General features: G+C 50.0%; 1 protein-coding gene across 3 annotated transcripts in view; it reads left to right on the forward strand.

Annotated features, from left to right (window-relative positions):
- Positions 1–23,325: 23,325 nt before the first annotated feature.
- MKI67 (marker of proliferation Ki-67) overlaps positions 23,326–24,751 on the forward strand; it is a 53,537-nt gene continuing 52,111 nt past the window's right edge. For 2 of the 3 annotated variants that reach the window (XM_088452205.1, XM_088452207.1), the window contains exon 1: positions 23,498–23,667. The gene's annotated coding sequence lies outside the window, so the exon portion shown is untranslated. Of the gene's footprint in view, positions 23,452–23,497; positions 23,668–24,751 lie in introns of those variants that run through there. The other variant, XM_088452206.1, reaches the window with a different exon arrangement.

Genomic DNA, 24,751 nt, shown 5'->3' on the forward strand with positions numbered 1-24,751 from the left:
CACTTGAGGGGCGGGGCGCCATAGCACGCACGTTCTTCGGGCACCCTGGCTACACGCTACTCCTCTGCCAGGGCCGCCTGCATGCATTTTCCCCCCAGGCTAAAAGTTGCCAGCCAGCCCCTGCCTCTGTGTCATGCCAACAGTAAAGCATCCTGAGACCATTCATGTGTGTGGTTGCTTCTCAGCCAAGGGAGTGGGATCACTCACAATATTGCCTAAGAACACAGCCATGAATAAAGAATGGTACCAAAACATCCTCCAAGAGCAACTTCTCCCAACCATCCAAGAACAGTTTGGTGATGAACAATGCCTTTTCCAGCATGATGGAGCAACTTGCCATAAGGCAAAAGTGATAACGAAGTGGCTCGGGGAACAAGACATTGAAATTTTAGGTCCATGGCCAGGATACTCCCCAAACCTTAATCCCATTGAGAACTTGTGGACAACCCTCCCTCCAGAGGCGCTAACGTTGTACAATGGCCTCAGCTCAAGGGTGAGAAAACCCTCAGCAGTGAAGGGGTTAAAGCAATCCTATATTAGAAAACGTCTGTCATTCAGATTTGCACAGCAGGCGAAGGGCTGATACCAGCATTTGCATAAAATAACAGCAGCGACTACAGCAAAGGACCCTGAAGCAGTTGCAGGAGTGAGTCTCCCAGAATTAGCGCTTTAATGTAGTAGGCTTTTCTAAATATGTTATGGGAACCTCGTCGTAGAATCCTGCAATCTGCTATTTTGGAAAGGTGGATTAATGCAGAAGCAAGAACCACAAAGTATTTTTTGTGGTGTTTATGAGAGGACACCATACAGGACCTCCCTCTGCATTAGGGAACCTTACATACTCTGTCCTGGCAATTTAGCAATATTCCAATCCTTCCTGCTACCCCACACTTACGTTGTTGTAGGAGCAGCGCATCCACTAAGTGTTTTAAAAGAGGAGGGGCCCCGTGTGCAGCCTTCGTTTGGGCTCCCTCCTCTCTGTCAGCGCAGTTGAGTCTGGCCTAATGACAGAATCTACTGCACATGCATGGGTCTCTGGGAAAATGGCCACCTTTTTCCCGGTGATATCTTTTCAGTGCATACGTGAGTCACTGGGAAAATGGCCGCCGACATTTTCCCTGTGATTTTTTTTGCTGCTCCGCAGAGCCCTTCTGGTGCAGCAGAGTAGCACACTGGAGTTTACGGAAAGGTAAGTATAACTAAATTTGGGTGCAGGGTGCGTGGTGTCAGCCCCCCTAGACCCAGGGGCCCGTGTGCACTGCACCCATTATAAATACGCCCCTGCGCTAAGTGCTTCATCATTACTGTCAACGCAGTAGTATCTGGGACTAGTGGAGACCTGAGCTTGTTTTGGAGATGACTTCTGGTTCCAACTTAATAAAACCCATCAGGAAAGCTGAGCTGTCATTGGTGGGTTTCCGTTAGAACTTAGAAGTTCAAAAATCACTTATAAAAACTTTCAGAATAATAACATCAAAACTCACTGATAATAGATATTATTTACAGGTGTTTATACATAAATGTACATAGCTTGTGTATCACACTATGATAAAAATTTATTTATTGGCAACAATGTCCTTAACAGTTATTATCGGTCTGTCTAAAGTGAAGTGTTGGTACAGAAGCTGACTCTGGGGGTGATTGAGAGATGGACTCAGTTGCAGTACTGAGTCTTTATATTAATGCCGCGGCTGATGGGCATCCTATTGAGGCACCCACTGGCACGAATCAGTGGACCAGCGGCCGCACCATCAGACATTGCATCTGTCTATGGCAGACTCAGAGTGTCTGAGGGACCATGGCTGCCAGTGTCTTTAGGAGCAGTCGCTGACACCAACACTCCCCTGTCTGTTAGCTACCCCACTAGTTACCACCCACAAACGCGCACCGAAATTGCATGGATCTCCATGCAATTTTGATCTGCGCCCCCAGGCGGTAACCCTCGTGGCGCACGTGCAGTGCATCGGCTTTCCCAGCGCCCGACATAGAATCACTCCAAGGCGTAAACTGGTCCACAGTGTAAAAAGGTTAAACAAAAGCCTCTGCAGCTAAGGTTCTCTTCCTGCTTCCTTGAGGGAGGTACAGTAGGCATGATACTTCTAATTGGGGTATGAGGACCATCTCCCGGGGTAGCTGCGCCCCTGTCCCGCCCGGGAGATGGTCACCCCTGTAGTCACGCGCACGTATGAAAATAGGGGAGTGGTCTAATTCCTAAGGTCACACCCCTAAATGACGTTATTTGAGGGAGTGCCCGCATGACATGCCTCCCATGTAACGCCAGGCTGGGGGGAGCCCAGCACTTCGTCACTGGTTGGGCTTCCCCTAGCCCTCTCCCGGCACTGAATGGATGCAGCGCACATGCGTCCAGCATCCATTCAGACTCCGGGGTCCGGCACCGCCGCACAGCTGCGGCGGTGGTGGTGCCCAACCTCCCAATTTGACCACCCGCGGGCCACTTCGGCCCATGGGCGGAACAGCAGGACAATGCTGTCCCAGGATGTTGGGGAGGGGTGTGCCCTCTATGGCGTGGTGCCCCTGCTTGACCGCACTGGCCGAACACCCCAAGAACCAGCCCTGGGTGCATCTGATCAGCTAAGGCCTTTTTCTCCATAACTATATAAAAAATGAATTATTATTATTATTATCCTTTATTTATATGGCGCCACAAAGGTTCCACAGCGCCTTACACAGTACATAAATGCGCACACAAGAAAAACAGTTATTAGCCATACAAGGCAGGACAAGGACATGGTTTATACACATAGCTGCATAACACAAGCAGCAGGACATGAGCAACCAGGTGTTAGGTGCCGTTGTGGGGAATTCAGAGTTAATTATACTATAAGTAGGGGGAGGAGAAGCACATGAGGGACGAGGGCCCTGCTCGTGAGAGCTTACATTCTAAAGGGGAGGGACAGACAGACAGGGGTAACATAGATGGGGTAGATAGTGTGGAAGGAGCATGGAGCAGTGGGTTAGGATATATGCCACGGAATGTGTGTGTATAAGATGACATTGTGTTATGTCAAAATTAAGTCCTTCATATATCTATCTCTATGTCAAAAAAATAGATTTTGATTGTGTTATTTACATCAGAGATGTAGAAAATAAAGTTGTAGCACTTTAATTGTTGTGTGTTACATTTTAGCATCTACATACAGCCAGATAAAAAATGCATATATTATGGGACTGTCCTGCCATCCTAATACAGTAGTGATTACTTTAATCCCAGCTCAGGGGCGGAACTAGCGGCGGTGCAGCCGGTGCCTTGCACCAGGGCCCTCTGTGGTGCAGGGACCCATGGCCGCCTGCATCCGACAGCGCCACTGCCCGCCAACCTGGTTCCCATTACCTAAATGTTTGGAGCTGGAGCGCGCCCGCTTCGGCCGCTCCGGCTCCAACATGAGAGATACCCACCGCGGCCCCGCCCCTTGATCCAGCAGCCCGGCCTCTTGTTATGACACGGCGCGCGTGACGTCATGACTTCACGTGCGCCGTGTTATAATAAGGGGCCGGGCTGCTGGAGTAAGAAGATCGAGAGGAGCCGCGGATCAAGAGGAGCAGAAGAGGAAGAAATAAGGTAAGTGGCGGTGGTATGGAGGGGGGGAGGGTGAAAGAGGCTGAGACATGCTGGGGCTGGGGGGAGGACAGGCTGACACACACGCTGGTGCTGGGGGGGGATGAAGAGGCTAACACACACGCTGGCGCTGGGGGGGGGGGACAGGCTGACACACACACTGGGGCTGGAGGGGGGATGAAGGGGCTGACACATGCTGGTGCTGGGGGGGGACAGGCTGGCGCTAGGGGGGATGAAGAGGCTGACACACACTGGGGGGGGACAGGCTGACACACACGCTGGGTGGGATGAAGAGGCTGACACACGCTGGGGGGACAGGCTGACACACACGCTGGGGGGGATGAAGAGGCTGACACACACACTGGGGCTGGGGGGGATGAAGAGGCTGACACACGCTGGGGGGGACAGGCTGACACACACGCTGGGGGGGATGAAGAGGCTGACAGACGCTGGGGGGACAGGCTGACACACACGCTGGGGGGGATGAGGAGGCTGACACACACACTGGCACTGGGGGGGGGCAGGCTGACACACACACGGGCTGGGGGGGACAGGCTGACACACACGCTGGGGGGGGATGAAGAGGCTGACACACACGCTGGGGGGGATGAAGAGGCTGACACACATGCTGGCGCTGGGGGGGGGGACAGGCTGACGCACACACTGGGGCAGGGGGGTTAAAAGGCTGACACACACACTGGGGCTGGGGGGGGAAGGCTGACACATATGCTGGGGCTGGGGGGGGAGGCTGACACACACACTGGGGCTGGGGGGGGAGGCTGACACATATGCTGGGGCTGGGGGGAGGCTGACACACACGCTGGGGCTGGGGGGGAGAGACTGACACATGCTGGGGCTGGGGGGAAAGAGGCTGACACACACGCTGAGGGGGAAAGAGGCTGACACATGCTGGGGGGGAAAGAGGCTGACACGCTGGGGTTGGAAGGAACACACGCTGGCGGGAAGAACGAGGCAGAGACATGCTGGGGATGGAGGGAGAATGAGGCTGACACGCTGGGGCTGGACAGACTGAATTTACTGACTAGGGGGGCAGTGAGGGGTGGTGAGAAAACAAGGCTGGGCAGCAGGACAGACACTGTATTTAATTACTGGGGAGGGGTGGTGAAAAAATGTTGGGGTGCCAGGAATGGGTGGGGTGGGGGTGGGATGGGGGGCCTAAAGCATATTCTTGCACCTGGGGCCACCACTCTCTAGTTCCGCCACTGTCCCAGCTGCTGGGTGCTATGTCATGCTCCTGTGAGTGGGAGCATCTCACATGCTAGACCCACCCACAAATGGGTGCAGCCATGCCCAACATGCTGTGGTCCCACACGATGTTGCTGTACCCGGGCCGAGAAGCTTTTTAACAAAGATCGCCTTTGGGAATGATTGTCGATACTACACATGAATTCCACCTGTATAAAAAAATAGGCTGAAAGCAACTGATCGCCTCTGCTACAAACCTTTGCACAGTAATCTCTCCTAATAGGTGAGTGTGTGACCTATTGAATACTTCAGCTACTTCAGCTAGAATTGCTCAAAGGGTGGACATTATATTTTGTCTTTTTTTAAGCTTTCACCTGTGCCACATTCCTTACACACTTATGGAATAGCAGATATTCTGCTGTGAAGTTGGAAATTTGTTTTAATGATAGTTCTATCTATGCGAACAAAAATTTCCATAAACAAATCTCTACATGCGAGGCCTGTCACTGGAAAGTAGGGACAGATGGCGCATATAAAGAAACCTTAGCACTTAGATATTTTAATACTGTCTTCCTGATGAGCAGACGCACAATGTCTGACCTTTTTTATTTTTGCTTAATATAAGTATTTACTTAACACCAAACATGTTTTTTTCAAAGCTAAACAAAACTACAATGGTCCAAGTGAACAAAAAACAAAACAGGTGCTAAGAAAAATTGTTAATATATACAGTAGTTGTTTATTTAGTAAGGTTTGAGTCTAGTAATATAGGGCTATATAGTGCTGTTTAAATGTGTGCATTCACATTGTGAACACAGCCTGACATAAGGATGCCCACTTCCCCTTACTCACATCCGTATACTAGGGCAACATAGCGATACAATCGGTAACATCAAGTAACATTGGACCAAGACCAGGGGCGTATCTATAATGGGTGCAGGGAACATGGGCCCCACACCGCACACCCTGCACCCATAATATTACTTACCTCTCCGAAGTCCCACGTCGGCGCGGGGGTCCAGCGCTGTAAAACGACTGGAAAATGGCCGCGGCGGCCATTTTCCCGTCGCATATGCAGTACAGGGAAAATGGCCGCAGCTGCCATTTTCCCGGTGACCTGTGCATACACTATAGACTCTGGGCACACTCTAGTGCCCGGAGTCTATAACTCCGGCGCTGGCCATGCAGTGCGCTGCCGGCAGCCGGGCGGAGAGGAGGGGGCCCATGTCGGAGACTGCACACGGGCCCCCTCCTCTCTAGAAATGCCCCTGACCCAGACGCACAGTTAATGAAGCCCAGACGTCACTCAGGAATTGCTAACTTCTAAACATGCTATGGGACTTCAGGAGGAGTCTGATATCGCATTGGATAATTTATGCACACCCATGCAACGGTGTTGAAACGTACTGGCATGCTTGTGTTCGCACGGTCACCCCCCCATCACCACCCAGAAATGGCACTTCCTGTCAATCACTCTGTCATGTGTCTGCGTACGCAGTTCTGACGGTAGCGTCTGGCCCGCGCATGAACGCTGCACACGCATTAATCGACCGACTGTGTGCATATTAGCAACAGTGTTCCTTGCTGAATCAGGCCCATAGTGTACCATATTGCCTCTGCCCAAATACTTTGGACAAACTCTCCGTTATTCAAAGTCAATCTATGTTTGATTTCAGGAAAGGGTGTGGTGTAATTACATTTGCAGTATGGTAGTACAATGCCTGCATTGCAAGCTTTATTTTGCATTCAAATGAAAAGCTATTGTTCTATTTATAATGCCAACAAGCTAACGTATACTGCAATAGGCAGTATTAACAGTGAGACACTAAGGGGTTTCTAAAACCCAGCGCTTCTGATCATGTGTATGGGGAAAGGACAGGAGCATCCTGGGATTGAAAAGCTTTGCTGTAGTTGTCCGGTCCACCAGGTCCCACCTACACCCCAATGTCTCCCTGTGGAGCCCTATGGACCCTGAAGAAGAAATCACAGATACGTTTCTCGGAATCAGGCTCCATGTCTGTAAAGTAATTCATATATAGAAATTGCCTATGTAAATACTGACTGGCTTATGATGATTATGACATTAACAGAACTGTAAATATTAAGTGGTGAAATCAATTAGCCGCAATAAATGACAATGGCAAAATGAGCCCCTGGGGGTTATTCAATTGTCCATGATAGCCGGCACTATCGGGGATTTTTTTTTCACCTGCCCGGAGGCCAGCATACAAAATCCCCGATAAGTGCCGTTTTTTTCCTGGATCCTATGTTTTTCACCCAAAAACAGGAAATTGTTTGCGCGGTAAAAATGGGTGCTACTTGAATTGCCTGAAAAAAAAAATTGCTGTAGTCCCATTTTTACTGCACAAAAGATAGTGTGCAATTGAATTCCCCCCTAAGTAAAATATATGGGGTCTGCTAACATTTACAAACATATAACAATTACAAGACGCTGGAAAACAGAACAAATGTGGATTCTGTTCACCAGAGCTTACAATCTACGGGTGAAAGGGAAAAATAACATAAAAGGTCTAAGTTGTGCGCAAGGCTGATACACGAATGGTCAATGCTTTTCAGCTGTGCAGGTGTCTAAGTCGGTAAAAAGTCGCATCTCACGGTGTGAGCACAGAGGCATGTTTGGGATTGTGGCGCTCTGTTACAGTAATGTATTGAGCGTTCCTGGGCAGTTACATGGAGGGGCCTATTCACACGCGGTGTTGTAGGTGTGTTGCTGAACTAGTTGCAAACTCAGTTGCTTAATCACTCACATTGGACGCCATACTGATGGAGAATCTGTGGCCGATGATTGTGTCTAAAGACGCACCAGGCGGTATTAAGGCATCTAGAAAAGCTCAAAGTGGGTGTGTCAGCCCTTGCATATTCAGACTCACACTTGTACACCAGACAAAAGGGCTGATACTAGCAATAGCAGGGCCGTAGCTAGGGTAGTGCGGCTGGTGCCATGGCACAGGGCACCGCAGGTCAGGGGGCGCTGTTTGGGCCTGTCAATTTTCTGTTTATTATCATTCTCACTTGTAGCTTCCTCTTATTTCATCCCCAGCATCTCCTGGTCTCCCCTATCTCTTCCCTGGCCCTTCCCCATAAGGCCATTCCCCTTTTTTAGTTGCGTTATGTCCCTTTGAAAAATGGGGGGGTGCCAATGCTCTGTCTGGCACAGGGCACCAAAAAGTCTAGTTACGGCTCTGAGCAATAGTTACAGTCACAGCTGTAACTACGAGGAAATAAAAATTTCAAGCGGTCACAGCAGTCAGCCCCAAAGCATTCCGGTGTACAGTGTCAGTGGCAAGCCACAAGTAAAACGGTCTATGCACACCAATGATACTTTGAAATACAATGGAATAAACAAAGGTGAGGTTTTTTTTTTTATATTTTATTTCACATACAAATGTACAGCCAAAAAGCCACAATGGCGTCAGCAATCTCTGAGCGCGACAGACCGTTTATGTCCTATGTAAAAACACAGATTTGGAAGTTCTTGAACCTTCTCATCCACATGGCTGTACAGCCGCCCTAAGGCATAAAAGACAGGTAATAAACATTACATTAGGGAAGCTAGCCCAAACAGGTTTATTCATTTTCTTTTAACACTTTACAGCTGGGACTGATCCGGAGTTGAATGCAACCCCATTTTGCAGATGGATCTTGCAATTTTTTACTACTGCATGCTCCATAGCCAAGCATACCCAACTACGGGCGATGCCATGTTATATGCATCCCATTCGCATTTCCACTTTCGCTGAGCTGGTGCTGAAAAGTACAGTAGCATTGGCATGTAAGCGAAGTGTTCCGAGGCTGTGCCATGAGCGTGTAGGTGACATTTGGGCTATGTGCAGTTGAGCATACTTAAAGGATTAATTGTAGATATCTTGCAGCACGTATAGAGCATGTGCCAATAGTGATGATGGATAACTTCACACAAGCAAATGGATGGGGGTGATGCAATCCTGCAGTCGGATGAAGATTTGCATTACAGTATATACACTTTATTCCATTTCCTGCCAAATACTGTATACATTTATTCCATCTTCCATTTTGGTAGTATATAGCCTTAATTCTCTTTCATGCTATTTTTCATTGCATCTCATGCACAATATATCCCCTTTATTTCATGTCCTGCAGTATATACTGTTTTTTTTATTCATTTTCTCAATATACACTCTTCGTTGCACCCCAGGGGCTGCTGATCTCCTACTTGGCCCAGCGTGCTCTTCCCCCTTCTGCTCTAAGCACTGGCTTCTTGCTTTGCTGCTGTAGTCCTATTCCAGATGCATGATTTTGAATCAAATTTAAACCCACAAATATAACTGCCTTGCCATGGCCATATAGCAGACTTCACAATCGCGCTGCCACTTGAATAATGGAGTTCTAGGGGTAAATTAACTAAAGTGAGTTTTCAGAAGTGAGTTTAGAAGAGATGTTGCCCATAGCAACCAATCAGATTCTACTTAACATTTAATTAGCACCTTCTAGAAGATAATAGTTAGAATCTGATTGGTTGCTATGGGCAACAACTCTTCTAAAACTCATTTCTAAAAACTCTCATTTTAGTAAATTTACCCCTAGAGTATTGTGGAATCTGATACGTGAAGAGGCAGTGCTCACAATTTAACATCACAAAAAACCCAGCTCATTTGAGCTTTATATTAGGACATCAATTTATGGCCTGATTCAGACCTGTTCGCACACAGCCTATTGATGCGAAAATATGCTAATGACCCCATATGCAATGTAACTGCAGCACAATCAGTAGACACCCAACACTACATAATGCCGCCTATTTCCCTTTACTTACGTTCTCGCAAGACAGCGAAAACATCAAGAACCATCGGACTCACGCGCACAAGTTGTGGTTGACCTAACCCTACTGCAGACATTGCTAATGTTTGTGTAACTAGATGTTAGGATGCATATGCCGTTGTTGGGGCTTAATTATGCATGCCCCTGAAATGGCATTTAAATGCCCAGGCACGCCTGCGTTTTTCTGACCCCCCCAACCCTCAAATGGTCTAGTCCTGTCAATCACTGTATGGAGGCTCTGTGTGTTCGCTGCGATCGACTCCCGATTGCAGCGGCTGGTTTGCGAACGCGCAGAATGCAAACATCGACAGACTGCGTTCGAATGCAGCCGTGCGGTCAGGTCTGAATCAAGCCCAATATCCAGTATCCTGCTTCCAGATTGTTTTGACTTCGCTTGCTGAGGTTCCTTTGTCTCTTGTTTTGGACCATTCCATTTATGACCAACTCATCCTAGACTGTTCTCCTGGTAAATCCACAGACTGCTTATATACCAATACAATCTCAAAAAAAACTTTTTACACATTGTCATTATGAGGTATTGTGTGTAGAATTTTGAGGACTAAAATTAATTTATTCCATTTTGGAATAAGGTTGTAACATACCAAAATGTGGAAAAAGTGAAGTGCTGTGAATACTTTCCAGATGCACTGTACATCCACAACACTCACACAAGACTGGGTGGTTCTGTGTGCTCGCAATGTTGCCTCCCAGTTGTTGCCCTGAAACGACCAGCTTCACGTATAAAGATCAAGCAGAGTTCTGTACAACTCAGAATAGGATGGACATACGCAAAAATGCATAATTTCATTTCTGTGCAGGCGTGTATGCAAAAAAGTTTGTGGCCGTGCAGAGATCTGTCCGACTCTGCCACCTTATTTGGAGGCAAAGCATCAAGCCCCAACCTGCAGCCATTCCAGTAGCAAAGCTTTAATACCCTTACAGGGATCATTGGCAAAGACATATGGTTAGCCTCTGCTATCGCCAGTACTAATCCAGATTAGTGTTAAATAATCCCCTAAACTAGTAAGCAACTGTGACAAAATCCTTTTATTGCATTTCTCGCAGGATATGTACTCCCTTTAATCCATTATCTGCAGGATATACTCACATTATTCCATTACCTTTAGAATGTACCCTTTATTCCACTGCCTACAGGAAATACAGTACCACATGTATTCATTTACCTGCAGGATATACCCTTTAATCGATTTCCTGCCCCGAGCGCCTGCGGGATCTAGGTAGATCCAGTCATCAGCACACAGCAGCGGCCAGCACGTAAAGGTAAGTGCTGGACTGGGGCCAGGACCAGTCTGGGGGCACTGCATAAGGGACGCTATTAAACCTGGGGGCACTGCATAAGGGACGCTATTAAACCTGGGGGCACTGCATAAGGGGCCAGCCTGGGGGCACTGCATAAGGGACACTATTAAACCTAGGGGCACTGCCTAAGGGACACTATTAAACCTGGGGGCACTGCCTAAGGGACACTATTAAACCTGGGGGCACTGCCTAAGGGACACTATTAAACCTGGGGGCACTGCCTAAGGGACACTATTAAACCTGGGGGCACTGCCTAAGGGACACTATTAAACCTGGGGGCACTGCCTAAGGGACACTATTAAGCCTGGGGGCACTGCCTAAGGGACACTATTAAGCCTGGGGGCACTGCCTAAGGGACACTATTAAACCTGGGGGCACTGCCTAAGGGACACTATTAAACCTGGGGGCACTGCCTAAGGGACACTATTAAACCTGGGGGCACTGCATAAGGGGCCAGCCTGGGGGCACTGCATAAGGGACACTATTAAACCTGGGGGCACTGCCTAAGGGACACTATTAAACTTGGGGGCACTGCATAAGGGACACTATTAAACCTGGGGGCACTGCATAAGGTGCCAGCCTAGGGGACATTGCATAAGGGACACTATTTAAGCCTGGGGGCACTGCATAAGGGGCCCTGTCTGGGGCACTATTTCACTCTGGGGGCACTACTTCAGCCAGGGGGCAATGCATAAGGGCAAAGTTAAATAGAGGGGGCACTATATAATGGGCACTTTTGACTGAGAGCCGGTGGGGGAGCAGCCAGAGACCTGTCGGGCTGGATTGGTAAGGGAGATACCCCTTTTCCCGGCGCGTGCATAATTGCGAAGGCCCCCAGCCGGCTACTTTTGGATGCCACCTGGCTGGAAAAAATTTCTGGGGAGAACACTGCTAACCCTTCCCCCCACACACACTACTTACCTTCGGTATCCCGGTGGATGGGATGTCGGCGCTGGGCTTGTGATAGGCATTGGGATTCCGGCACTGGTAATACCAGTGGCGGCATCGAGGCTGCCGTGACTGTATCCCAGTTATGCTTTCTGTCATTACCTGTAGGAAGCACCCATTTATTCCAATTGTTATATACATTGTGTGTATAACACCCTTAATAATCAACTAATGGGCGTGGCTTTTGTTGAATCGTGCAATGAACCTTTAGTACATTCCTGCCTATAAACCTCTAAGACTCACCTGCCTAGAACCTCTAAGACAAAACCTGCCTATACCTTCTAAAACCATAAGGTGTCGCTAATTAGCGCTGTGTTTAATTATACCATTAATAAAACTCTAAGACAGTTGAATAGCAGTCCAACACGCTAAAGATTATTATTCAGGTAAAAGTACAGATGTTACCACGCTATAATCTAACATTGAGCACTAAATAAATTGTACAAACATTAGTTCATAAGGTACAGTCAATACATACGCGTGCGCTCTGGGACCAGATACCGGCATCAATAATGAGACCTTTCGTCAAACCGCATAACAGGAACACCGCAGACTGGCATCCTGTTTCAGAGCACTCACATATATACCCGTACTGGGATAAGCAATACGATAGAATACGTTGGCAGGTTCTCATTGGTTCCTCTTCTTGCTTCTTCCGTTACGGTACAATTCATAGGTCAGTGCAAAGACTCAACCCAGCCTCTAACAGCCTGATTGTGTTCACCTTCCCGCTGCATAATAAATCTAACTATGGCATACAACATTTCAAAAAGTTATTCTCTCTAACATTAATATTTCATAGCCGCATGTTTTGATCTTCTCGCTGATGCCACCGGAACGCTGTGGGAACAGAGTAGATCAGTACGGCACCAAACACGGTCCAATTGTCATTTACTAAGCCATAGTTACAGAAAACATTAATTTCTTTATATGCTGACATTGCTATTAAACCAAGTAATAATCATTCCTTTCGCGCTGCGGGACCATTGCTTTTAAATGTGTATGCGGGTAGAAATGACACTAAATTGTGTTGTGTGATTGAGGGTCTGTGGGGCACTTAGCGACCAGCAATAAGTTGGAAAGGCTTCTGTGTATGTGTGTGAGCATGCCAGTATGAGTTTGGGAAAGGTCACTAAAAAGCTGGTTGTGCGTCTAAATAGCTATTTTGCGTTGTCCTATGTTTAACATGAAGTGCAGGGAAAACACCACTAATTTGTTACATCGCGTATGTGTTAATGTGAATGCAGGGAAAAACACCACTACTTTGCTACTGCTCAAATATAAGTCTGTGGTGATTTTAACGTGTTGCAAAGTTATTTTATGTCTGCTAAACACCGTCAGTAGGTGTTAGGGGAAGATTGCTAAAAAGCTGTTCGTGCTACTTTTTAGCAACTTTGCGTTGTGTTAATGTGAATGCAGGGGAAAACACCACTACTTTGCTACAGCTCAAATATAAGTCTATGGTGATTTTAATGTTTTGGAAAGTTATTTTAAGTCTGCTAAACACCGTCGGTCGGTGTTAGGGGAAGATTGTTAAAAAGCTGTTCGTACTACTTTTTAGCAACTTTGCGTTGTGAGTAGCAAAATTGCTACTTTTATCAATTTTGCACTGTGGATTGTGTACTATGTATTTTTGACAAAATGGCGCTTGTGTAAGCTTTCTTTTCTAAAATGGAGTCTTGCTGCCATTCACAAGATGGCGTCATGCATGTTTTCCTGATTGGCAAACAGATTCTGTCCTACCCAATTATTCGGTTTCGACACTTTTTAGCACCCTCTTTTGTTTTTTAAAGAGTTTATAATGGTGGAGGTGCTCCTGGACCTAAATGAATGGCTATTTAAAGAGGGAAAAAAAAAATCCCTTAATAGGGGCACACTACCTAACAGAACTTGATGGTGTATGGCCGATGTTGAATATTTTTCCCATCGATGCAGGAGAACCAGATGGTGTCCCTCCATCGATGGAAGAACATAACCGAATAGTTTTTTTTCTCAAAGTGCTGGCACACGGAGCAGAGAGCTCTGGCCCCCCTAACACCTGCAAAACCACACCCCCAGTTCTGCTTGGCCCACGGGCCAATCAGTAATAGAACAGGGATGACCATCGTTTGTTGAAGCCATCGATGGTCATCCATTGCATAGTTTACCATCGATGGCCACTTTCTATACTGCCATCAATGGTAATCATACCGATGACCATCCCTAGTTCAAATGATATTACAAGAAAAATAAATTTTGGAAAGTAAAAATACCTTAGGATACAGTGAATAGTTGAGGAAGAAAGGTCTGTTGACTAATCAATAGAAAACTGTATCAGACAGAAATATGTTCATATTGGTGGGATTGTGGCAAAATATGTAGAGGGTGGGGGATAGGGTGACAAGAAGGGAATACGAGTATAATCCTAAAAAAACTCAATGAGAGCGGTAAAAAAATATTTTAAGTTAACATCATCTAATACAGTGGGTCTCAACCTCAAGTTTTCCAGCAGGTCATGTTTTGAGGATTTTGGTCTGTGGAAGGGGCATTACTGATTCAGCAACATATAGTAGTAATTCACCTGTACATGACCAAAGACATGCACAAAACATGACCTGTTATTACTGGAGAACCATTGGTCTAATACAAAAAAAAAAAAATCTATGAAAGGAGTTGATTTGAAGCATGTGTGCAAGAAAAAAAAGCAACAGGAGGATCTGTAGCATACAGTGTGTTGCTGCTACCCACTGTGTGCTGTGAATAGGGCAGAGGCAGTATGGAAACTCAAGTACCTACACCTGATGTTCCCAGACGCAGTCCTCAAGGTTCCCGAACCATACAGGTTTTAGATATATACTGTACATGGTTGTGCTCAGGTGATTTAATTAGTACCTCAGTCAATTTAATTTAACCACCTGTGCTCAAACATGGATAGCTCTAAAAGCCCCCATACATCAACAATCTAAAGACCACAATTGAACAATTTGAAGATTTATTGCCTGATATTAGGATTTCCCAATCTAGAAATCTGTGCCCATATATTACAGATCTGCAAAGCACTGAAAAAATATGAGATATGGTAAGAACTTACCCTTGTTATCTCTATTTCTACGAAGTCCATAGGGTTCCACAGGATACCTTGGGGTATAGGTGTGACGTCAGTCGCAGGGCACCAAAGAGTTAAGCTTTCAGCCTCCCAGGATGCACTAGGTCCCCCTCCTATACCCCGCCCCCGGGCCAAGGCACCTCAGTTAGTTACCAAGCCATAGGCCGGAGGAGGAGAAGGAAGAGAGAGAACAAAGATCTGGACACATACAAGAATCACATTCTCACCAGAGGGAGACGGAAAACCGGTGACCAGAGCAAAGCCCATCTGCAGCACAGGTGCGACAGGGCGGGAGTCCTGTGGAACCCTATGGACTTCGTAGAAATAGAGATAACAAGGGTAAGTTCTTACCATATCTCATATTTTCTACTTCAGGGTCCATAGGGTATCCACAGGATACCTTGGGGATGTCCCAAAGCAGTATCCTTTAAGGGTGGGGACGCTCCTGTGCAGAAAGGAGAATCCGCCGCCCGAAGGAAGCATCCTGAGAGGCGAAGGTGTCAAACCTGTAATACCTCACGAAGGTATGGACAGAAGACCACGTAGCAGCCTTGCAGATCTGAACTGCCGAGGCACCACGTCGAGCTGCCCACGAAGGACCCACAGACCTAGTGGAATGAGCCTTCAGAGAAGGAGGGACCGGTAGGCCTTCATGAAGATAAGCTTCAGAAATAGCCATACGGATCCAGGCTGCCAAAGTTTGCTTTGAAGCAGGCCAACCCTTTTTACAGAAGCCATAGAGGACAACAAAGCGTCCGACTTCCTAAACAAAGAAGTGCGGTCAACATAAGTCCTTAAGGCCCGCACAACATCCAAAGAGGCCTCACCCACGGAAAGACCCAGTGAGTTAAAGGCCGGAACAACTATTTCCTCGTTAACATGAAACTGGGAAACAACTTTGGGAAGAAACTCGGGCCGAGTGCGGAGCACTGCCCTGTTCCCATGAAAAACCAAGAAAGGGGGTCTACAAGAAAGAGCCCCTAACTCAGAAACACGTCTGGCTGAAGCAACGGCCAGAAGGAAAACAGTCTTAGCTGTTAGCCATTTAATATCCACTGAGCCCAGTGGTTCAAACGGCGGTCCTTGGAGAGCCCTCAGGACCACAGCCAAATCCCAAGGCGCCACAGGTGGAACAAAGGGCGGCTGAATACGGAGAACACCTTGCATAAAGGTGCGCACATCCGGGATTGTAGCAATCCTACGGTGAAACCAGACAGATAGGGCCGAAACCTGTACCTTCAAAGAAGCAAGGCGAAGCCCATGATCTAGTCCCGCTTGCAGGAAGGCGAGAATCCGAGACAGACGAAACTCCCGCGGTGCATAACCTCTCGGTCGACACCACTGGAAGAACGTATGCCACACGCGATGGTATATCCTCGCGGAAGACGGTTTCCGAGCTCGTAACATGGTACGCACCACAGAGCTGGAAAACCCCCAGGACCTCAGCATGGCCTGTTGAGACAACAGCCACGCCGCCAAAGACAGCCGAGTCAGGTCCGGGTGAAGACAAGGACCCTGAGACAGAAGGTCCGGTCGTAGCGGCAACCGCAGAGGACTGTCCACGGACAGACCCTGAAGGTCTGAGAACCAGTGCCGTCTGGGTCACGCGGGAGCTATTAACAGGAGCGTCCCTCCTTCCTGTTTGAATTTCCGGATTACCCGTGGAAGAAGGGAGACCGGAGGGAACAGGTATGCGAACCTGAACGCCCACCGGACGGACAGAGCATCCACCAGAGACGCCCCTTCGTCTCTTGTGCGAGACCCGTACACCGGCAACTTGTTGTTGTGCCGGGACGCCATGAGGTCGATTTCTGGAAGACCCCACCTGTCCACCAGTAGTTGAAAAACGTCCGGGTGCAGGGACCATTCCCCTGGATGAACGTCCTGGCGACTTAGAAAGTCCGCCTCCCAATTTAGCACTCCCGGGATGAAGACCGCTGATATGGCCGGAAGATTGTGCTCCGCCCAAACCAGGATCCGAGAGACCTCTACGAGAGCCGCCCGACTGCGAGTTCCTCCTTGCCTGTTTATGTAGGTGGCCTAGGTGGTAGCATTGTCCGACTGGACCTGCACCGGGTGACCCTGGAGAAACCGCTGTGCCTGCAGGAGAGCATTGAAGACCGCACGGAGTTCCAAGATATTTATTGGAGCTCCGCTTCTGTCGGTGTCCACCTGCCCTGGAACAAGTGTGGACCCGAAACTGCTCCCCAGCCCCGAAGACTGGCGTCCGTTGTCAACAGGACCCAATTTGGAACCCAGAACGGACGTCCCTTGTTGAGGTGGGTCGTCTTTAACCACCACGCAAGGGACAGGCGAACCTCCGGGGTGAGCACAATTCAGAGACTGAGGCAGCCCGTTCCACTTGGACAGGATCAGGTGCTGCAGAGGTCTGGAGTGAAACTGGGCGTATTCCACCATGTCGAACACCGACACCATGGAGCCCAGTAACCTCATCGCCGAGTGTAAGGACACCCGGCGGCTGTGCAGACAACTGCGCACCCTTGACTGTAAAGCAGAGATCTTGTCCTCCGTCACGAAGATCCTTTGCTGTCCCGAGTCAAATAAGGCTCCAAGATGCAGAATCCTCCGAGACGGGATTAGAGTGGACTTCTGCCAGTTGATTAGCCAGCCGTGCCGTTGCAGCAGTGCAATGGTCAGGTCCAAGTGGTGTAACAGGAGCTCTGGAGATCCTGCCACCAATAACAGGTCGTCCAAGTACGGCAACATGCGGACTCCTTGCAGCCGCAGAGAAGCCGCCATGACCGCCATAGCGTCCTGTATGTCCAATGACACCATGTAGTCCCCAGGTTCCAGCGCCAGAATGATGGACCGTAGGGTCTCCATCCGAAACTTCGGGACCCGCAAAGACTTGTTGAGTGCTTTGAGGTTGAGAATCGGACGATATGACCCATTGGGTTTCTGTACCAAAAATAGATTTGAATAGAAACCCTGGCCCCTCTGGGAGAATGGAACAGGCACTATAACTCCAGCCTGGAGCATAGTGTGCAATACCTTCCGCAGCTCCGTAGCCTTGTTCCGGTCTGATGGTAGACCCGTGGTGAAGAATCGAGCCGGGGGTCTGTGCCGGAAGGAGAGGGCGTACCCGTGAGAGACCACCTCCAGAACCCAAGTGTCTGTCGTAGTGAACGACCAACACCGGGAGAACTGCAGCAGGCGGCCTCCCACCCTGGGATCCCCCAAGGGGAGACCCGGACCGTCAGGCCGCAGGCTTGTCATCTGGCTTGGGGGCCGGACGTCTGGTACTCCATGCCTGTTTCCGGGGCTTGACCGATTTCTTAGGGCCAGCCTGTCGAGGAAACGACTGTGGTTTGGGCCTGCCCTGGGCCCTAGATGACCGAAAGGACGATGGTCCAGAACCAGAAGGAGCAGCGGCCGACGGGAGACAAGCAGATTTGGCTGCCGCCAGCGTGGCCACAATCTTATCCAGATCCGGACCGAAGAGAACTTCTCCGGTAAACGGCAACGCTTCCAGACCTTTCTTGGATCTGCGTCCGCCTTCCAGGATCGCAGCCACAAGGTGCGACGAGCAGCTACCGCTGCTGAAGAAATTCTAGACACCAGAGTACTAATGTCTAGAGCCGCCTCGTTGATGTAGGTGGCCGAATCACGGAGATTGCCAATCAACTCCGCCTGTTCGGCCGGACAGTCGGATTCAAAAGAAGCCTCTAATGAATCCGCCCAGCGCTCCATCGCTCTGGCAACCCAGCAAATGGCCATAGCCGGCCGTGCTGCCCCCCCTGCAAGGGAATAAGCGGACTTCAGGCAGATTTCTACCTTGCGGTCCGTAGCATCCTTAAGGGAGGACATGGATGGCATCGGCAATGTGGCACTACGGACAAGACGGGTCACGTGAGAATCCACCTGTGGAGGGGATTCACACTTAGCAAAATAATTATCCGCGAACGGATAAGCCACCGCCAGGCGTCTCTGCGGCTGGTATCTTTTGCCAGGTTGTTTCCACGCCTCCTCTAAATGGTCCACCAACTGACCCGAAAGAGGAAAGACTGTGGCATCGCCCTTCACATCTTTGAAAAAGGCATACTTAGATTTAGCCGCTGGGGGAACTTCGTCCTCAATCACCAAGGCTGTGCGGACCGCCCGAATAAGTCCAGGAATATATACTTTGGACTTAGCATCAGCGTCCTTAGTATGGAAAGGTTCCTGATCGTAAGGATCCAGAATCTCCCCATCATCAGACGTCCCTTCGTCATCCTCATAAGGAGCGGACAGAGACGCCACCGGCCTTTTATGAGGCCGCATCACAGACTCCCCTTGCAACACATCCGACAAGTGCTGTACAGAACTCGTCAGGGAGTTAACCCACGCTGGCTCCTGAGAACCCGGGAGCGGGGAAATAGGGAGACTGTGGGGTACCACCAATTGTCGTGGGAACCCCTGCATGGGTGACGACACCACAGACTGCTGGGACAAACCCATCGGAGTAAACGCGGGCTGCGGAGCTAACTGGCCCACTAAAGCTGTTAACGCCTGAGCGAAACAAGCCCAGGGCGGCTCCTGTACCGGTGCTGTAACCGTAATAGGCCGCGCCATGGACAAACACTGCCGGCAAAGGCCCTCCGCGCTACCCTCCCCCTCCGCTAACGGTACTTTGCACGTGGTACACTGTAGCCGGAGGGGAAAATCACTTTCAGACATGATGGCACCACGTATGTGACCTCTCTCACCAATTAAGTATTAAATAGGCGAGAGACCACCCTGCAGCACCGCACCGCAAGGGCTTTAGCAGAAAGAACAGGGACAGTAATAAAGCTGACAGTTTAGAGAAGAAAAGTTACAGGCAGCGCTAGCACAGTCACATACAATGCAGAGAAATAACAATTCCTGCACTAACAGCGCTGATCACTCAACTACACAGACACAGGGCCTGGTAGGACACAGCGCTGCATACACAGACCTGAGCCACAGCGGAGGAGAGGTATGCGGGGGGACCCAGACCACGATGCTTCCTTCCAGCAGCGTTCACCATGCGTTGCAGAGAAGATGGCCGCCGAGGAGCAGAGAGAAGCTGGCCTGGGGGAGGAGCGCTGACACAGGACCAGTCAGCACAGTGCAGAGAGGGCTGTGTGTAGCGGGGGAGGCGCCGGCTGTGAGACAGGTAAGGCGCGCTCCCCTGGCATGCATTTAACCCCTGGGACGCCGCAGCGCTACCGCTCTGCTGCGGTCCGCTGTCCCAGGGGGTAGTGGAAGCGCAGGTTGGTCGCCTGGCTCCACGCTGCAGCCAGTCCCCAGGGAGCCCCCTGCCTGGGGACTTAGGACCATGTGATCAGCGGGGACCCACCGCGGGACCCCGCTGCTTACCTCTGTCCCCCTTGAATCCGGCCATGGTCCGGAGCATCTGGGGTCACCGCTAGCTGTGACCCCAGACGCCCACCAGCATCCCCGGATCAGTACCGGCGTTCTGGTACCGGCGGGGTGTAGGGAAGACAGCATGGACGTCAGGACTGACTGTCCATGCTGTTCATCCAGATGTGCAGCCACAGCTGCATGAAGAAAAAGCTTCAGGGGCTCTTCTAGCCCCCACTCCAACAGGTGCACCCGACTCCGGCCGGGCACCAAACTAAACTGAGGTGCCTTGGCCCGGGGGCGGGGTATAGGAGGGGGACCTAGTGCATCCTGGGAGGCTGAAAGCTTAACTCTTTGGTGCCCTGCGACTGACGTCACACCTATACCCCAAGGTATCCTGTGGATACCCTATGGACCCTGAAGTAGAAAGATCGATTGCAGCAAACACAGATCTACCAATCTTCAAAGGCCCATCATGGTCTGCAAATCTGCTGATCCTCTCCATACACTAGCGATTTACAGCCCCAATCGATCTGTGAAATCCAACATGTTGGACAATCTGATTTAACAATTCCAATCACTCTTTAGTTGCAATCTGCGAAGCCCATACACTGCAGATTTTAATACTAAATCAATTGCGAATTTCCACAATCGATTGCTGATGTATGGGGACCTTAAAACCTGAACTGTTGGTGAGACTTGAGAACCATGTTTGGAAATCTCTGACCTACACTGTTCTACGATTGCTGTGCTCATGTACAGGAAAAAACACTTTGACAGAGGGCTTGATTCAGAGCCGGACGCTCTGACAGAGCGCTCGCTCTGAATCAGGGCCAGCCTTCATGTATTTTAGAACGATCCTTCCGCAGGTTCACCTACGGAAACCTTGTTACGACTTTCACTTCCTCTAGATAGCGAGCGTCCAGGAAGATGGTTAAGACCATCACGCTTGCGACGAGACCCTTGTGGTAGGGTTTCATTGCCGCAAGCCCCAGAGAGATTTCGGCTCTAACAGAGCCGAAATCTCTCCGGCCCCAAACGGAGGCGTTCACATGGGAACGCCTCGGTTTGGGCAGCCACTCCCCCACCAAAGGGGGCGTGCTGTCACTCAACATCGACAGCACGCACCCTTTGGTACGAGACCTGGAGCGACAGCTTGGCGTTCGCTAGCCGGGTCTCGCGCATGCGCTCTGGGCCACCATCAACCCGCTTGCGACCGGGTCTGAATTAGGCCCAGAGTCCTCAAGGCACCCAAACAGTTCAGGTTATAGAGATGTCCATGTTTGGGCACAGGTAGTTAAATCAAAGTGACTGAGGTACTAATTAATTCACCTGTAGTGAAGCAGAGATATCCTTAAGACCTGTACTGTTAAGGCACACATCCACTAGAAGACAGGCAAAAGACCGCACGATTACATTGTAATTGTGCAGTCATTTGTCAGTCTGTGATGTGACTACACTGAACGAGCAGTCGTTTAGTGTAGGAACATCAATCTGTAAACATGCTGAACCTGATGTCGTCAGGTTGTACAACATATTTGTTCGATGATAGATGTCTAAACAACCAGCGGGAGTGCATATCACTGGTTGTGTTAGACATTAACCTTAACGATTTTCAAACGATTATTGAACGATATCACTCTTTTTAAACGATTATTGAACTATATTGTTCAATTTAATCGTCTAGTGGACGTGTGCCAGTAGAGTACCTAGAGGACCACATTTAGGAACCTCTGCTCTATGAAACACTGGGCCTGATTCAGTGATGGATGCTGTTATCATTGCTGCTGCGTCTTTCAGCATACACCATCCCCTTAAGGGGTCTATTCATGTAGATTTGCTGACTACGGAGGGGCAAATTGCAGATTCCTGATCGGGAATCTGCGTGTGCGCAGAACATTCTGCGAGTCCCTCCTCTGCTTGTTCTCCTTCGTGAGACCGTGCAACACCATTCCAGGATGACGTTATTTTTTCAAAGAGAACGGTAAACTGAGTTCACTTTTGCTTTATGAATTGCAGGCAGATCGCTTTCCAATACTTGTGTATGGGGGAAGGGAAATTTTATGAAAACAGGGAAACAGCAGAAGAAATCTGCGATGTCTCCGCAGTACATGAATAGCCCGAAGCTGTGAAAAGCTTTTTTTTTCTTCCCACAGCTATAGAATGAAAATGGGCTTTTAACCGTTTATGCACTGGACGATTCACCCTACTTTCCTAAAGGCCACGAACAGCCATCTATAGGGTCCTGCAGTCTCATTTTTGGGGTCCAGGGTGGTTTCCCGACATTTTCATGCACTTCTCCCAGGTCACATTATGTAGAATTAGTCGCACGACCTCGCTGCGGGTAACCGTGAATTGGCTTTTTCCAATGGGCTCTCGCGTTTCAAGGGCGGGCGCACGCAACATATGCAAGTTTCCCAAACCTCGCTCCTTAATTGAATCGACCCCTCTACGCATTGGTTCCTGCATGTGCTCCAATAATTACGCTCTAATAAAAAGCAGCGTATTATTATTACACCGTACAGGGGCTTCACGTGCTTAATCTCCCTCATTGCTCCCCAATAATACAGGGACACGTGCTCCCGCACAGAACTGCCCCCTGCCATGCGGGCAATGACAGCTGCACGGTAACCCAATAACGTCGGGACGACCCAGTCACTGTGGGGAGCCCTCGCGCCTCCCTTCAAGGTTAATGGGGTTTATCCTTGCACACCAGGGAGCCCGGTGTCCGCCGCTGCTAGTACAGGGGCTGCGTCTCCTTCTCCCAGGCAGCTGGTACTTGTTTGCCGCCATAATGGATCGCATTCACTTCCCTCACTTTTCATCATCTTCTTTGTCTGAGCCGAGGACGGAGACTGCGCGCCTTCCCACCCACCCCCCCCTTCCGACCCCGCCCATCGAGGCCTCAGATTGGCTGCCGCGCCGCTCACATGCCCGCCCCAGGGCCAATAGCCGCTCTTCGCGCTGTTTTTTGAAAGGCTTTCAAATTTAATAAATATTCATCGTATACTTGCGCCGCGCTGAAGTAGTTCGGCCGGGCGTGATCTTGTCGCCCGCCCAGAGTTTGGTCAGTCGTGGAGGGTTGCGTTCTGCCGTGGATAGAGGGTCAAGACTCGGGGGAGGGTTCCGTGGGTCGCTGTGACCTGTCGCCAATGAAGAGATCGCCGTGGAGGTGAGTGAGTCGGCGGAAGGATACGGAGCGGCGGTTTGGCGCTGCCTGAGAGGGAGTCGCGCGTGCGCAGTGTGCGCTTCCCGAGCCCTGACGCGGAGGCGCCGATTCGTCAGTAACGGACGCGGCGGGCTGAGCGCTGCTGCTGGGATCCTCCTCCGCTCCGGTGCCCCCTGACCGTCCCCGGGCTCATGGACTGAGCGCCCCTAGTCTCCTCAGGTCAGTGTCCCCCCGCCGCTGCGTTCCTGCAGCAGAGAGCTGGCCGCTCTGCGTTCTCTTGTTTATCCCGCCATTTCCCGGGGTTCGTGCTGAGTCCTTGTGGTTCACTGCTACTGGCTGCCCGCACTGTCCCTGACTGCGGGGCTCTGCCAGGGACACGTGGGCACTGTGTATGTGTGTGTGCGCCCGAGGTACGAGATGGGCAGCAAGTGTGGGCGCCCTGGGTCCCTCTGTGGCTGCCATATGGGCTCTGCGAGGGAAAGTATAAGGGGGGCAAGTGCTGTGTTTGTGTATAAGGTGGTGGGAGGGGGGCACCCGCCGAGTGTGTGTGCGCCCGGGGTACGAGATGGGCAGCAAGTGTGGGCGCCCTGGGTCCCTCTGTGGCTGCCATATGGGCTCTGCCAGCGAAATGTATAAGGGGGGCAAGTGCTGTGTGTGTGCTTGTGTATAAGGTGGGAGGGGGGCACCCGCCGAGTGTGTGTGTGTGCCCGGGGTACGAGATGGGCAGCAAGTGTGTTCCCTGTCTGTGGCTGCAGTATGGTCACTGCCAGCGTAATGTGCACACTGGTATAAGGGGGGCAAGTGCTGTGTGCTGGTGTTTAGGGGTTAGGTGCCGTGTATATACCTGGGATATGAGATGGGCGGCTGGTATGTGTACCTGGGATATGAGATGTAGCTGTTTGTGTGTGTGTACTTGGGGTATGAGATGGGTAGCTGTGTGTGTGTGTGTACTTGGGGTATGAGATGGGTAGCTGTGTGTGTACTTGGGGTATGAGATGGGTAGCTGTGTGTGTACTTGGGGTATGAGATGGGTAGCTGTGTGTGTGTGTGCAAGAAGGGTATGAGATGGGTAGCTGTGTGTGTGCAAGAAGGGTATGAGATGGGTAGCTGTGTGTGTGTGTACTTGGGGTATGAGATGGGTAGCTGTGTGTGTGGGTACTTGGGGTATGAGATGGGTAGCTGTGTGTGTGGGTACTTGGGGTATGAGATGGGTAGCTGTGTGTGTGGGTACTTGGGGTATGAGATGGGTAGCTGTGTGTGTGGGTACTTGGGGTATGAGATGGGTAGCTGTGTGTGTACTTGG

Source organism: Taudactylus pleione, unplaced genomic scaffold (assembly GCF_031769625.1).
Source record: "Taudactylus pleione unplaced genomic scaffold, aTauple2 ptg000034l, whole genome shotgun sequence".
In the NCBI taxonomy this organism is placed as follows: Eukaryota; Metazoa; Chordata; class Amphibia; order Anura; family Myobatrachidae; genus Taudactylus; species Taudactylus pleione.